Genomic DNA, 14,368 nt, shown 5'->3' on the forward strand with positions numbered 1-14,368 from the left:
TTTTTGCTTAAAGGATTAAATTCCTTTGATAAGACATGTTGTTGATCTGATGAACAGAAAGCAAAATTTTTTTTTTTTTTTTTGTTTAACTGTCACGTTCCAGAGTCATGTAATTCCCACAAACTTCAGTCAGTGTTGATATCAAATAGTTGCATTGCATATGGAACTAGTGGGTAGTTGTTGCATTTTCCATGACGTCATCATCTCCTTCACGATAAATGAAGGACGTACCATCTAATAGACGATTTCGCAATGATGTATCAAGGATGTCATAGGGTCATTTCAGGGGGCAGAATTATCCAGCGAGTTTCAAATTCTTTAATCAATATTAGTAGACTATTAAAAAAAACACATGTTTCCCAAACTCAGGCAGGTTGATGTAGCCGCGGTGGCTCAGTGGTAGAACGTTCATTTATAGTGCATGGGGTCTGTGGTTCGATCCCAGCTCAGCTTTGTGGTGGAAAAACACCGTGTGCGTGGATTTGCTCGGGGTCCTCCTACTTTATTCATTCCACCATTTTATTCATTTCTCGCTATTGTCGTCTCCTATAGCCTCGCTGGCATAAACTTCGGACGTAAAACTTACAAAGATTTTAAAACTAAGGAGGGGGGGGGGGATGGGAGCAATTGCCATCAATGCCCCTGCGAAGATTTTTGAAATGCAAAATATTTTCTTTTTCGTGTAGGTTACTTGATGCCTTGTAATCAAATACAATTATATAATATTATCTATGCACTGAGGTAAGGAAGACATCATATGAATGAAGCTATAGTTTGAATAAACAGGAAACCCAGAGAAAAACTACTATAGTGGCCGCGACGACTAGTGAAGCCTATCATAGAACAGCTTTGTCTTACGTGTTAAGAGTATGGTTGTCAACTCTTGAAAATAAGAAAACCGGCACTCCCTAAATTTTTCTATGATATAGGTCTAAGTGTGTAGTATCTCTGTTCAGACTCATCCAAGGGAAGGAAGTGTACTATCGTGAACAAAAGTGCATTAGCACGTGTATTCTGCGTATCTTTAGTACATTCGCTAATAAGCTTAAAAGATGCATTATGCTATAGAGCGTTCTCTCAGTGGTAGAGCGTTCACGACTGCTGCTTGGGGTCCCGGGTTCGATCCCAACACCCGCCAAATGAACTTTGTGCTGAACAAACACCGTGTGCGTGGGTTTCCTCGGGGTTTTCCCATTTCCTCCCACTATCTTCATTTCACCATTTCATTCATTACTCATCGTCACCGTCCGGCATAATCGTGGGACGTAAAACTCAAAGATTTCATTTTTTTCTTTTTGTTTTTTAGTTTCTGGAAAACTACGCCCTTTCGTATAATTTGTTAAGCTCACTAATATATTATGTATTGTTATAGGTCAGTGGGACCGATTTCTGTGTAACTTTTGGGAGAGAGGTGACACGGTGTCTCAGTGGAGAAGCGCTTGCCTATAGTTCGTGAGGTCCCTGGTTCAGTTCCTGGCCAAGTAAGTTTGTGATGAACAATATTGCATCCGTGAGTTTTCTCGGGGTACTGCCGTTTCCTTCCACCAATTCTTGCATCATCATTCACTTGCCTTAATCTTCCGGCTTCCTTAGCCCAATGGGCATGATCGTTGGACGTTAAGTAAAAGACTTAATTTCAACGTTTGCGGTGAGGGTGTGCTCATTCAAGTTTGTCAGATTAACTAACAAGAATTCAAATGAAATGAAATCTTTAAGTTTTATGTGTCACGGTTATGCGGGCTAGGATAAAGGAAACGGCAATGATTAGAAATGAATGAAGTAGTGGAATAATGAAACAAGTGGGAGGAAACGGGGAAACCCACGCACACAATGTTTGTCCGCCAGAAAACTCACTTGGCATGAGCGGGAATTGAACCAAGGACCACACACACCAAAGGTGAACGCTCTACCACTGAGCTACCGCAACCCTGCTAACAAGAATTCAAGTAGGATTTTAATATGAATATATTCGGCCGAGCAAACTTCAGGACGGGGAACGGAACCATCACCTCTTCCCCCTCAACGATATGCCCTCGAGGTATAAGGTCTTACGTTCGGGCATTTTTCTTTTATCATTATACTCCATTGTACATGTGCGGTGGCTCAGTGGTAGAGCATTCACCTCTGGTGCTTGGGGTCCCGGGTTCGATCCCAGCCCCCGCCAAGTGAACTTTGTGGTGGACAAACACCGTGTGCGTGGGTTTTCTCGGGGCTCTCCCGTTTCCTCCCACTTTCTTCATTCCACCACTTCCTTCATTTCTCATAATCACCGTCTCCTTTAGCCTAACCGGCATAACCGCGGGACGTAAAACTCAAAGATTTCATTTCATTTTCCATTGTACATGTACTATTTCAGCTACAAGACGATACAATTAATGGACGATATGAAAAAGCAAAAAATCTTACGTGAAGACGAAGAGGTTAGTGAAAGACCGTGGAGCACGAAGGCTTTTCAGTTGCTGCAGGTGACTTGCCAATAAGGGCAGAATACCTATGATGATCACACTATAACATTACAGAATTAATTATTTTAGGTAATTTAAATACAGTATCAAACAATTTGTGTCTTATTTTTAGAAAATCTTTATCAACTTTTCCCAGCAAACCATTAAGGGGGCAGACTACTAAATATTTTTGAAAAACTAGTAATTTTTCTTTTGCCTGTTTTTCGTAAGTGCAAAGACGTAATAAAATGTAACTTACCACAATAATAGATAATGTTATTCTACACCCAAAAATATGAAGCGGAAGAATTTTCAGTGTTGCCATCCATAGAAATTACAGTGTGACCAGAATTTGAATTACTCAAAAATCTAGGTAAAGGCAGCGAATAGAAAAATGAACTCAACGGTAATTGATGACTTATCATGTTGTCTACGTTCCTTGTTTACTACTTTTGAAATAATGTTTCTATTTATTTTGTAATGACTTATTTATTTTGTAATAATTTATGTAAGGTTTATAAACTAAATAGAAATATTATTTAAAAAGTAGTAAACAAGGAACGTACATAGCATGATAAGTCATCAATTACCGTTGAGTTCATTTTTCTATTCGCTGCCTTAACCTAGATTTTTGAGTAATTCAAATTCTGGTCACACTGTAATTTCTATGGATGGCAACACTGAAAATTCTTCCGATTCGTATTTTCGGGTGTAGAATAACATTATGTATTACTGTGGTAAGTTACATTTTATTACCTCTTTCCACTTACGAAAAATGGGCAAAAGAAAATATATTACTTTTTCAAAAATATTTAGTAGTCTGCAGCCTTAAAGGATGACTTCGCTGAAAGCTTTTTCCTATCATGGTGAGAACAACAGATATTCTGGACTGATTACGAGCGCTGATAAGATTGTGAAAAGTGTGTGAGATTCATCCAGAAATTCTTGAAGCGTGACACACGCTGTACACAAATCATTTTTTTTTTGCTTTTACAAGTGAGAAGAACAAATAGCTTAAACACACAGATGATTTAAAACGATTACTTAAAACAAAGAGCAAAGACAGGAAACTTGTAAGTTTTACTGCGATTATGAAAGATTTTAATTACTGGATTACCTTTTATTTTTAGCCGACAATAGGAGTGGGGGGAAAGTTTTGTAATGGTGAAGAAGGAAAGAAAGAAAGTAAAAGTGGATTAAATACTTTGTTATATATATATATGTAGGGTATTCTAAAAATGGCGCCCACGGACAACAGACTGCTCTTCTTAAGGCCAAAATAAACCGAAAATACTATATACCCTCTGGTTCCTCCTTCAGGGAATCAAAATTTCACTATGTGACAGTTTCGCAGATTAACTTGTAACCATTGTTTTGCTCTAGGAATTCATCAAGCAGTTACATTGATTGTTCCGCTAATAGATGGTGCTTTATCGACTTTATCGACGTGTATCGACTTTAAGTGCCATTTGGAAGGAATCGAGATAACTATTTGATAGATTCGTAGACCTACTCTATGGTTCTACGTATATCTGGGATGTTGCACATAATGCAATTTGCATCTCCAGACGAGGATCCGAAAGGTATAAAATTATATAAAATTTTGCTGTATTTTGACTTGTAGAATAGTGCTCCGTTGTCCGTGGGGGCCATTTTTAGAACACCCGATATATATATAGGGAGACTTTATATAATTCGTGTAATTTTCTACAGCTCTGGAATAAGTTTTCACACTGTCACTGTGACATTGTGCATTCTTATTGAAAAATATCTGAATTTCTCAAATTTCGTAAGTAAATAACAGAAAATCACTGTTTAGCCCCTGTTTTGTGGGGGGGAAGGGTCGTAAGTAAGTATTTATTTATTGCAAAATGCAATAACACTCAACCGCAATGCTAGTACAGCCGGCTCAAACATTATGTTAGGTAAGTCATCCTCCCTCTTTGAGGAGTAAGGGACGTAAAATGGGAGTGTGTGCAGTGTTACCAGAATCCCAAATTTTTATTTTCTGAATGCCGGTAAGCGTAAGTTTAATCACAAATGTGACGAAATTACTGGTCCAATACTCCTTGTTGACAGGTGACAGTGACTAATATGGGGCTATAGACCTCTTCCAAAAATCACACAAAAATTCACGATAGTTATCCTTAGCAGGGACATAAGGGATGAAGCTATTTACGTTTGGTTAATTATAGTGAAATTTGGTATTACTGTAGTAAAAAGCTATGAGTTTTTCAAATCTGGAATGTTATTTCGGTTATGCAGCGCCCTAGGGGGCAGAGGGGGGGGGGCGAAAGATAAGATGGTAGATTTTTATAAAATTTTCGAATTTTATTGTGAAAATGCCAGTAAGCGTCAAATTAGACAAATGCCATAGAATTAACCACGTGGTTTCATAGTTTTTCCTGAATTTTATTTACAGGAAAGAAAGTAAAGGTATGGTCTGTGTTGCTAAGAATATGAAAACCAATGCTGCATATGATCATTTTTCAACCTCTTGCTTGTGGCATTCATTCGTTTTGTTTGATGCGTGGTCAGTATATTGATTCCCTTTACCGTTATTGTTGGCGTTCCAGGATGGAGTTTGCTACTACATTGTTCCAAGTAGCTCGCCAGTTGTCCTCACGACGTTCGATGGACTCCACAACGTCAGCATCACATGGCGAGTACAAATGGTCACCTGTCTTAACTCTGACCAGACACAGCACTGCTTGATTTTGCTGAGCTGTCGAGAAGCGATATTCCAGTTCGGCTAAGGAGTTGACATGCGGCGTACTGTCAGAAGAAAAAGTTTTTCACGCTTCACGCTTCTTAAAACATGTGTGGAATGGGTGTACTCTTTTGTTGCAGACTGTACTGTACATACGAAGTGAGCTAACTTAAACTCTCGTGAGGTTGCCTCCGGATGGGTTGTTTATTTTCCCTTAAAGAAATGAAAATAAAAGCTAGAGTGATACATGTAGTGTAATTTTGTTGCAAAAGAGCGAGTGTTTCCTTTCCACATTTTCTTTCTGCGCATACAAATTTTACGCGAGTGCTTTATCTTCGTTGTGGATGTATAATTTATAAAGGAAGAAGGCCTCGTAGAAAGTTCATTTAAGCCCAGCCTTCAGGGAATTGTAACTAAGTGCGTGCTCTAATGTGATTGTCGTCAAGCCTCGTTCTAAGTATACCCTGGGGGAGGGGTACAGATGAGCTTTTCCTCAGGCTGGAAGACAGAGGGCGCTCTTTCGATTCTTGGCAGTTGGATCCCCCATTGCAGCTGAGCTATCCTTGGAAGTTCGTTGACTTCCGAGTCTGGCTACTCGTGATGGTAGTGTCAATCCTGTGTCTTTTCGTGATAGAGGGAGAGGGATCAGAGAAAAGTTTAGTATCTCTTGAAGAAAACTGTAGCAATGTCACATGTACACCACATGGAGGAGTTTGGTTTCTATAGTCTGATATTTTCTTAATATTGAGACCTAAAATGGCAGTGTATTTATGCCACTTCTAATTTTAGTCGAGAGATCAGAGTGGACACGAAATACAGGGTGGCCGAAAAGTAGGTACCGGTATACACCCCTGCATTGATCAAGTATAACATTCTAGCTTATAGGTTTATTTACTTCGGCTGTTTCGAGCTTAAGATAAAGAAACTAAGTCTACCTGATGGATAACAATAGTTGATCAGTACGGGACTGTATACCTACTTTTGGGCCACCCTGTCTATTCTTGGTAAACTTAATAGATTACCGGAATCAGCTACTCGCTATGTATTACCGTTTTTACTCTGTAGCGATCAACGTTAACACTGGAAGTAATTGATTCCTGCAATTTCCTGTTTGAATAAAATATTAACAGAGAAGATGGTAATACTCTTAGAACGCTAAAACGTTTCAAGAAAATGCTTCTCGCTCTCTCTTCTCGTGTTTGCTATGTGCAGATCAATATTGAAACCGGAAGTTGCAGTGAATGTGTATCACTTCCGGTTTTAGTAGAGAGTTTTTCTAAAGATGGAGATGAGTTGAAATGTATTGTTGGGACACTTAATCGATTTGCAAGAAATCGCTTCTCGCTATTTATTAACGGTTTTGCTGTTTTACGATCAACACTAAACCTGGAAATAGTTGATTTCTACCAGTTCTGGTGAATAGACAGTCTCCTCCTGGCCAAAATTTATAGGCGATCCATGAAATAGTTATTGATTATTTTTGTGTCCTGGACGGACTGATACAATATAGACAGTGTAGATTAGGGATGGTCAATTCCGGCCGGAAAGTAAAATCGGAAAATTGTGGAATTCGGAAAAATCGGGAATTTGAAAAAAATCTGGAATTCGCAAAAACTTCGGTATTTAGAAAATTCCGGATTTCGGAAAAATAAGGAATTTATTATAGAAATATAGAAAACTTCGGAATTAGAAAAATTTTGGAATTTTTTCGAATTCATGAATTTTTCCAAAACCGGAAAATGAAATTTTCGATCCCGAAAAATTTTGGCCATCCCTAGTGTTGATACATAACGAAGTCTGGCGGCGTAAGTAGCTCAGTGGTAGAGCCCTTACGTCTGGTGCGCGGAGTCCTTGACTCGATCCCCGACCAAGTAAGTTTGTGGTGAACAACGCTGTGTCCAAGGGTTTTCTTGAGGTACTCCCGTTCCTTCCCACATTCTAATTCCACAGATTATTCCATTAACAATAATTTATTTTCCTTAACCATCCGTCGCCCTTAGCCTAAAGAGCATAATCGTGGAACTTAAACTGTAAGATGTACAGTCATGTTCAAAATGATTGTCGCATACCTATAACTGTCTTCTTGTAAGAATATAATTCGATAATGATTTTGCAGGGTACTTTTAATACTGATACTATAAGTATAATCAGAAAATTATATTGTGGTAAATTTCATAGGAAAAAAATTATAAATACGGAAATTAGAATCAGTAAAACAAAATATTGCTAAATGGACAAGAAAATTTTATTTCCGTTTTATTGTTCTTATTTATTGCTCTTTTGACATGAAATTTGCCACATACATGTCTTTGCCGATTATACACATACTAACATTATAAGAAATACCGGGCGAATTCGTAATCGAATTATATTTCTAGAAGAAAGCACATATTTATAGACATGCGACAATTTTGGACATGAGTGTACATGGTCAAATTTTGGTTTATAAACCAAACGTCTTGAATGTTAAATACACTTCTTCACTTTCTTTACCAAGAATTTTTTAGCTAAGCACACCACGGTTATATCATTTAAGTTAAAAAGGTCTGATGATGAATCATAATTATAAAAATGAGAGACTTTCCCGTTTGCATCCCTGAATGAAAAATCGCTCTTCATTGAATGTTAATAAATGTTTATTATAAAGACTAGGGATGGGCAAAACCGGTTTCTGTAAAAACCGAAAAACCAACATTTCGGTTTTCTCCAAAACCGGTTTCGGTGAAAACTTTTCGAAAACACACACAACTATTTCTGTAGAAATGGATTCGGTTTCCGGAGAACAACGAAACACCATTCTGGTCAGAAATAGAACAAATTAAAAAAAAAAAAAACGGAATCGGTTTTGAAGAAAACCGAAACCGGATCAGGTGAAAACCGAACCGCTTTTGGAGAAAACCGATAACCGGTTTTTGAACATTTAAAAAAAACCGGTATCGGGTTTTCTAAAAACCGAAAAACCGGTTTTTGTGCCCACCACTAATAAAGACACTTCCTTTACTTGACAGATATGCTTAACCTCCAACTGATTTTTGCAAGGTTTGTTCCAACTATTTCTCTCTCATTCTTGCTCTAAATAGTAGTAGTTGTCGAGTTCAATCTCTAATATTGATATCCAGTAAATTTTGGCAAGGACAGTATAGAGGATCACCCGAAGCGTACATGTATGGGATATGGACAGACACTGTTATCCGTTAAGACGTTAACGAATTGCACCGCTAACGTACTAGAACGAAATAATCGCCCTGGCTATCTATTGCAAGAAACAATATTCAAAAATTCCCTTACGTATCTAATATAAATAAAATAAAGAATTTGTTTGTTTGTGTTTGTTTGTTTGTCTGCGTGTGTGCGGCCTGGTGACCAGACGAATGGACCGAGAGTTACCAAATTTTAGTCACGAATACCTTGGTTCAGGCTCCAGACCAGAGTTAAAAGTTTTTGTCAAAATTCGAACCATAGGGTTTCAGAGAGGGGGGGGGCTTTACCGGGACGTGTAAAAGTAGTAAAAAATGACCGATATTAGTTTTGAATTCATAGTTTTCGCGGTCGCTGAAATCAATAGTGACACTTTCATTAGCGATGACTTGCAAATTTAGTTACAATTATATGCGGACCGGGAATCAGCGGGGGGGGGGGGGGATACCGAGACGCAAAAAATAGCATAAAATGACCGATATCAGTATCAAATCTATAGTTTCCGCGGTCGCTGAGATCAGTGGTGATACTCCCACCGGCATTGACTTCCAAATACAGCCCCATGCGAAGTATGGGTATATTCAACTAGTATGGAAGTAGTGACCAAAAAGTAAGGTTACAACGGAATGTTACACCTGCATTGAAACGTGTATATATCATACAACCAATGCAGCCACCACGTAGTATATACATTACGCTATTTTTCGGTAGAGTCTCCATATTGGTTTAGGCACTTGTCGCATCGCGGGATGAGTTTCAAGATTTCTTCTTGGTGAAAATCCTGTCCTTGCGTGTTTAGCCACGTTCTCACGAAGTGTTCTACCTCCTCGTCTGAAGCAAAGCGACAGCCTCCTAGGTGCCCCTTCAAGTGCCGGAACGGGTGAAAGTCGTAACGTGATCTTGTTATCCTGAATCAGCTCTTCCACAGGAACTGTGTCCAAATCTGTTGATGCCGTGCTTGGTCTGCCACTGCACTTCTCCTCGGTGATGTTTTCTCTACCAGCCGCAAACCTTCGACACCATTCTGCGACATTGCTGACAAAACGTTACAATCTCGCCGTAAACCTCTACCAGGTGTCGGTGAATTTCAGCCGCGAGTAAGGTTTCGCTCACAGAAATCGAATAACTGAATGGTCTTCGCGAGATCAGTTTTCCATTTGTGTTTACCTACAACCAGCGCCGTAGGTGGCTGAAACTCTGCATAGTTGCCAACTCCATACATTGCAATTACCACACACTCCTCATTCCTCTTTAACAGACGAAACTCCAGAAATAACGGCCTTGTAACCTTAATTTCTGATCCTTCCTCGTAGATAGTCGCCGCTAAAGTCTCCGTTACCCATTAAGATGTTAACGCACTGACCCCATTAACCAACTCGATTGTGATAATTCCTCTGGCTATTTATTGTAGGAAACAGTATTCAAAAATTCACGTATACAATTTGAACCATAGATAGAGCCATAGTTGAGTCATTGACATCCGTTAAAATGTTAACGAATGTTAACGGTTAACGTAAAAGTAGTAATCGACATCCGTTAAAATCATAACGGTTAACATAAAATTAAGTGAAAAATCGGATTGGCACAAGTTGGCTCTTAAACAGGGTTGGCAAAAACCATGGTTTTTATTTAAAAAACAAAAAAAACCGGTTTTTTTGGTTTAAACCAGGTTTTTTTGGTTTAAACCAGGTTTATTTGGTTTAAATAATTTGCTCTATATATTCATATCATATATGGACAGAAATAAGTTTGTTTCGCCTTAATGTTATTATGCAACAACCGGGTTATGCTGGAAGGGGTCACATAAGCTTAAAGCGGAATAAAAACCGCTTCTCGAGTTATATCCGAGAGAAATTGTCCTCCATTTGAACTCGGAACCAGGACTAATTGGCCACAAATGCGATACGTCTGCCGACTCACTCACGAAGGAATCCTGATAAAAATACGTTGTACTGATCTTTACATGCTTCTTAATTTAACTGTCAAGAGTCATTTCAGAAGGACAAAAAGATAAACAGTTGCACAAGTGAAACCATTATACAGAATTACATATGGACAATTTCAAAGTACTGCGGAGTACAGGAGAACTAATTTAGTTCAAGTTAGTTAACAACGACTTTTATTGGTCCAAATTAAAGAAATACAACGACTTAATTTGCATATAAGTAAGAAAAGTGAATAAAGATACGAATTATTTGAGTCCACTTTGGCTCAGAATCATTTATACATAAATAGATACCAAAGATACTTCTCATTTTACTAAATGCCTCTCGTGGGGTCTGTATGACCCCCCCCACACACACACAAAGTACGGCATTTCGATGTATTTTATCAATAGTAAACATTGAAACGAAACAATATTTAGAATTTTTCTTTGATTGCAATTACATAACAATAACAACTACAAAAAATCACAAAACAAACATTTATAAACTTATGCAAAAAAAGTTGCTTTTGTAGTATAATCTTTTTGAGTAATGCATGGGGAATTTAGGTCTGAATATAATACGAATAATATACGAGAGTGAAACGTGCTAACCCACAAATGTGTGTTCATCAAGATTTTACAAACACTTACACTTTTACGAACATTTTTCGTTTTTTGGTTTAAACCACTTGGTTTTTTTGAAAAAACCAGCTGGTTTAAACCTTGGTTTAAACCATGGTTTAAACCACCTTGGTTTAAACCAGCCAACCCTGCTCTTAAAAGTCGAAAATCGATTCGTAGCTTTCACTAGTATAAAATAATGTTATATTTTAGAGCCAGTCTTTTTCTTCCTGTAAGAATTTGTACTTTTCGTCCTGTAAAATTTTTAGTGACGAAAGCTTGAAGTCTGTTTATTTCTGTATTACTAATGTTGTTTTTTCATCTTTCCACAGGTAAGCAGAAGTGTTAACAGCTGTTAGGATCTATTCTAATGTTGTAAGTAATAATAAGACACTCCTATTTTCATGCTTCATCTAGTTCTTTCGCAATCACGATTTGATTTATTTTTTTTTAATTTTTTTTTTTTTTTTTTTTTTTTGTAGTATACTTCCATGAGACTGGTTCATTTAAAAACAGAGCAGAAAATTCAGATTTGTATCCAGTAGCTAGATTGGAGTTTGGTCGTGAGTTTAAATGTTTTTATGGGTCCTGTAGAAATTTCACACTTAACTCTCTCCCGATGGATATTACAGCTAGGTTGGATGTTGGCATTGTGGACATCAAGTATTGATTTGCACATTGAATATCAGAAAAACTGCAACTGAAACTTTATCTAATGTTTCTAAAATTTTCCAGTAAAGGATAAAAGTCAAGATTTACTATAAGCTTTCAAAAATATATGAATAATAGCTTCAATTGCGTTTGTCACGCAAGAAACTAGTGTAGGGGGTAGAGACCTGCACGGGCCGGGCTTGGGCGGGCCGACCCTGTTATTTCTTTGGGCCGGGCCGGGTTGGGCTGGCCGACACTGATTTCTCTTCAGGTCGGGCTGGGCTGGGGCCGATCAATTGCAATTATTTAATAATTGACTTTCGTTAAACGATAATTGGAATAAAGCCAAACGTTGAAGAAGTGTGTCCGTGAAAAATGTTACAAAGAATGCAATAGCTATTTACAGTTTGTGTTGCTTAGCGGCTCCACTTTCACTATAGAGGATTGCAGGCACTATGCGGTAAATTGAGCTCTGACCTTGACCTTCACTGAACTCAAAATATAAAAAGAAGGGGTGGAAATGTTTTGCCTGTCGCTAAACAATATTGCCATCTTCACTTTATGCTAAAAATCAATTAAGTTAGATTTTTGTTACAGGGAATGGAGATTTTGTTCTCTTGATGACAGGCAAAGTTCTAGGAGGCAATGGTACCATTCGGGAGGCAAGCGTCAGGTTGTAAACCAGAGTTTAGAAAATGTTTCTGAGGTTAGGTCAAATTTAGTACTAAATTTTGAGAAAGATTGGGGCTCGAGCTAATTTTTTTTTTAAAAAATTATCGGGCCGGGCTCGGGCCGAAAATCTGCTAAACTTTTCGGGCCCGGGCTGGGCCGGGCCTAGGTACGTTCGGGCTGGATTGGGCTCGGGCCGAAAAATTCGGCCCGTGCAGGTCTCTAGTAGGGGGATGCTTGGCTGGATCCGCCACTGATGAAAAGTATCGTAGAACAGGCTATTTAAAAAGAAAAATGAAAATTAAAATCGTAGATGAGCTAAAACATAATAGAATGATATACGTTTTAATTTAATTTGTACGATTTTCTTAAAATGCGTTGATTTTAGCTTAGCGTCCCTTTCAGCACCGAGACTATATGAGACATGAACGTACTGATTAACGTGGAATCCAAATCATATGAGCTACCGCCGGAAATCGAACCCGGGTCTCCCACGCCAAAGGTGCTACGCTAACCGCTTTGCTACCAAGGAGCTCTTTCTTAAAATGCGTTTTCAAACTGAATTTTAAACAGACTCATTTCTTCTGTATTTAAAAGACAGGTGTCTACTGGTCGAGACAAATCTTGTTTCATTTATATACATATTTAAAACAAACTACAAATGTTTGCTATTGCCATTTTTAACCGTTTCTTGCAATGCATTGTTCTGTTTACCAACTTGTACTTTCAAGACAACTTTATAAGGTAAAAAGATGTTTGTGACTACGAGAGAGCCATCTGTCGTTGAATACAAGAGATGCTTGTTATTCCGTGAAGTGCGTTGAACTTCCACCGTCCAACATCTGTCGGTCTCCAGGAATTTTCAACAGGTTCAGCTACTTTGCGCACGACCTCTTTGGCACGTGAATTACACGTCACTTTTTCAAATACTTTTTTTCTTCGTTAAACAAGAATAACAAGAGCTTGTTTTTAACTGCTTTTTCCTAAGTTTTATGTAAATTACATTTATTCTTAAAAAAAAACACACATCTATAGAGTTTTTTCTTGAATATTTTTGTATTATATAAAATTTTAAACTACATTGGTCACTTGGACTGGTCGCTTGTGAATTATGGATATATATGGGGAAAATCAACCGAACTATTTTAAACGGATTTAATTAGTTTGACGTCCAGTTTCAGCATACGCGTAAGTAGATAGACAGGGAAAGCACTACTCTTCACAATCGACGAGTTTATGTGGATATTCGCTTCTGGACTTCCAAACTTTACTCTACATAAGATTGGAAGTACCTGTAGAACGACCAAGGCCGTCTCTCAACAAGGTATCATAACAAAAACGATAAGGGAAAGAGAGCCATCTTTTGTGAATTTAGTGCCCTCCATCAACACTGTGGTTCCACCATTAAAACCGGAAATGCTATAAATCTACAGCTTCCTTTTTATCATTGAAACCGGAAGTGCTACAAACCTACCATTTCGTATTCCATCATAGAAACAGGAAGTGATACAGAGCCAGAGCGGCTTCAGCATCAGCTACTAACACGTGGCCAACGCGCTACGTCGCCTTGTCTAACGCGTATCAAGAGCTTTGTAGATGTAATGGTCGTGACGTCTTTTATTCACTTCACTCCCCAGTTTGCCTCACGACACAGGATGGACGCCGAAAATTGGGAAGCACCGGCCAGGAATCGAACCCGGAACCACGAGGACGCAAATCCAACGCTCTAACCACTCGACTACCATATTTTCAGGAAGAAACCTCAATGCTTTGTTAGTAGTTCCATTTCAGAAAAAAAATTCTAGAGCATTTTCTAAAAGCATTTATTACTTTTATTACTGTCAATAAAAATATAAAGGGAAGGGACTTTGTGCTATTTGCTTTCTTCTAAATTACAATCGAAGATGTGGCACAACATTTTTTTTTAATTGCATAAGTCTTTTTTTAAAAGCGATTTGTTAGAAGAACTGTTCTACTTCCGTCGCCTGTAGCGTGTTTGATGTGTTAAGTCCTTCGTCTTAATCCTCCAGAATGACAGGGAGAGTGATTACGTCACATTTGCTCCAAGGAAATCTGGAAAGAAAGAAAGAAACAAACTTAAAAAAAAGTTTGATCACCGATAAAACAGGTCAATCACGATTTTCCTTC

At 38.2% G+C, this 14,368-nt stretch overlaps 1 protein-coding gene across 5 annotated transcripts in view; it reads left to right on the forward strand.

The window, feature by feature from the left end:
• Positions 1–14,368, forward strand: part of LOC145670521 (uncharacterized) — a 1,332,296-nt gene that overhangs the window by 1,263,114 nt on the left and 54,814 nt on the right. The window contains exon 1 of one of the 5 annotated variants that reach the window (XM_081739292.1): positions 11,233–11,275. The exons of the other annotated variants lie outside the window; for them this stretch is intronic. The gene's annotated coding sequence lies outside the window, so the exon portion shown is untranslated. Of the gene's footprint in view, positions 1–11,232; positions 11,276–14,368 lie in introns of those variants that run through there. 5 annotated transcript variants of the gene reach the window in all.

This window comes from Thermobia domestica, chromosome 14 (assembly GCF_964235325.1).
Source record: "Thermobia domestica chromosome 14, izTheDome1.hap1.1, whole genome shotgun sequence".
NCBI lineage: Eukaryota > Metazoa > Arthropoda > Insecta > Zygentoma > Lepismatidae > Thermobia > Thermobia domestica.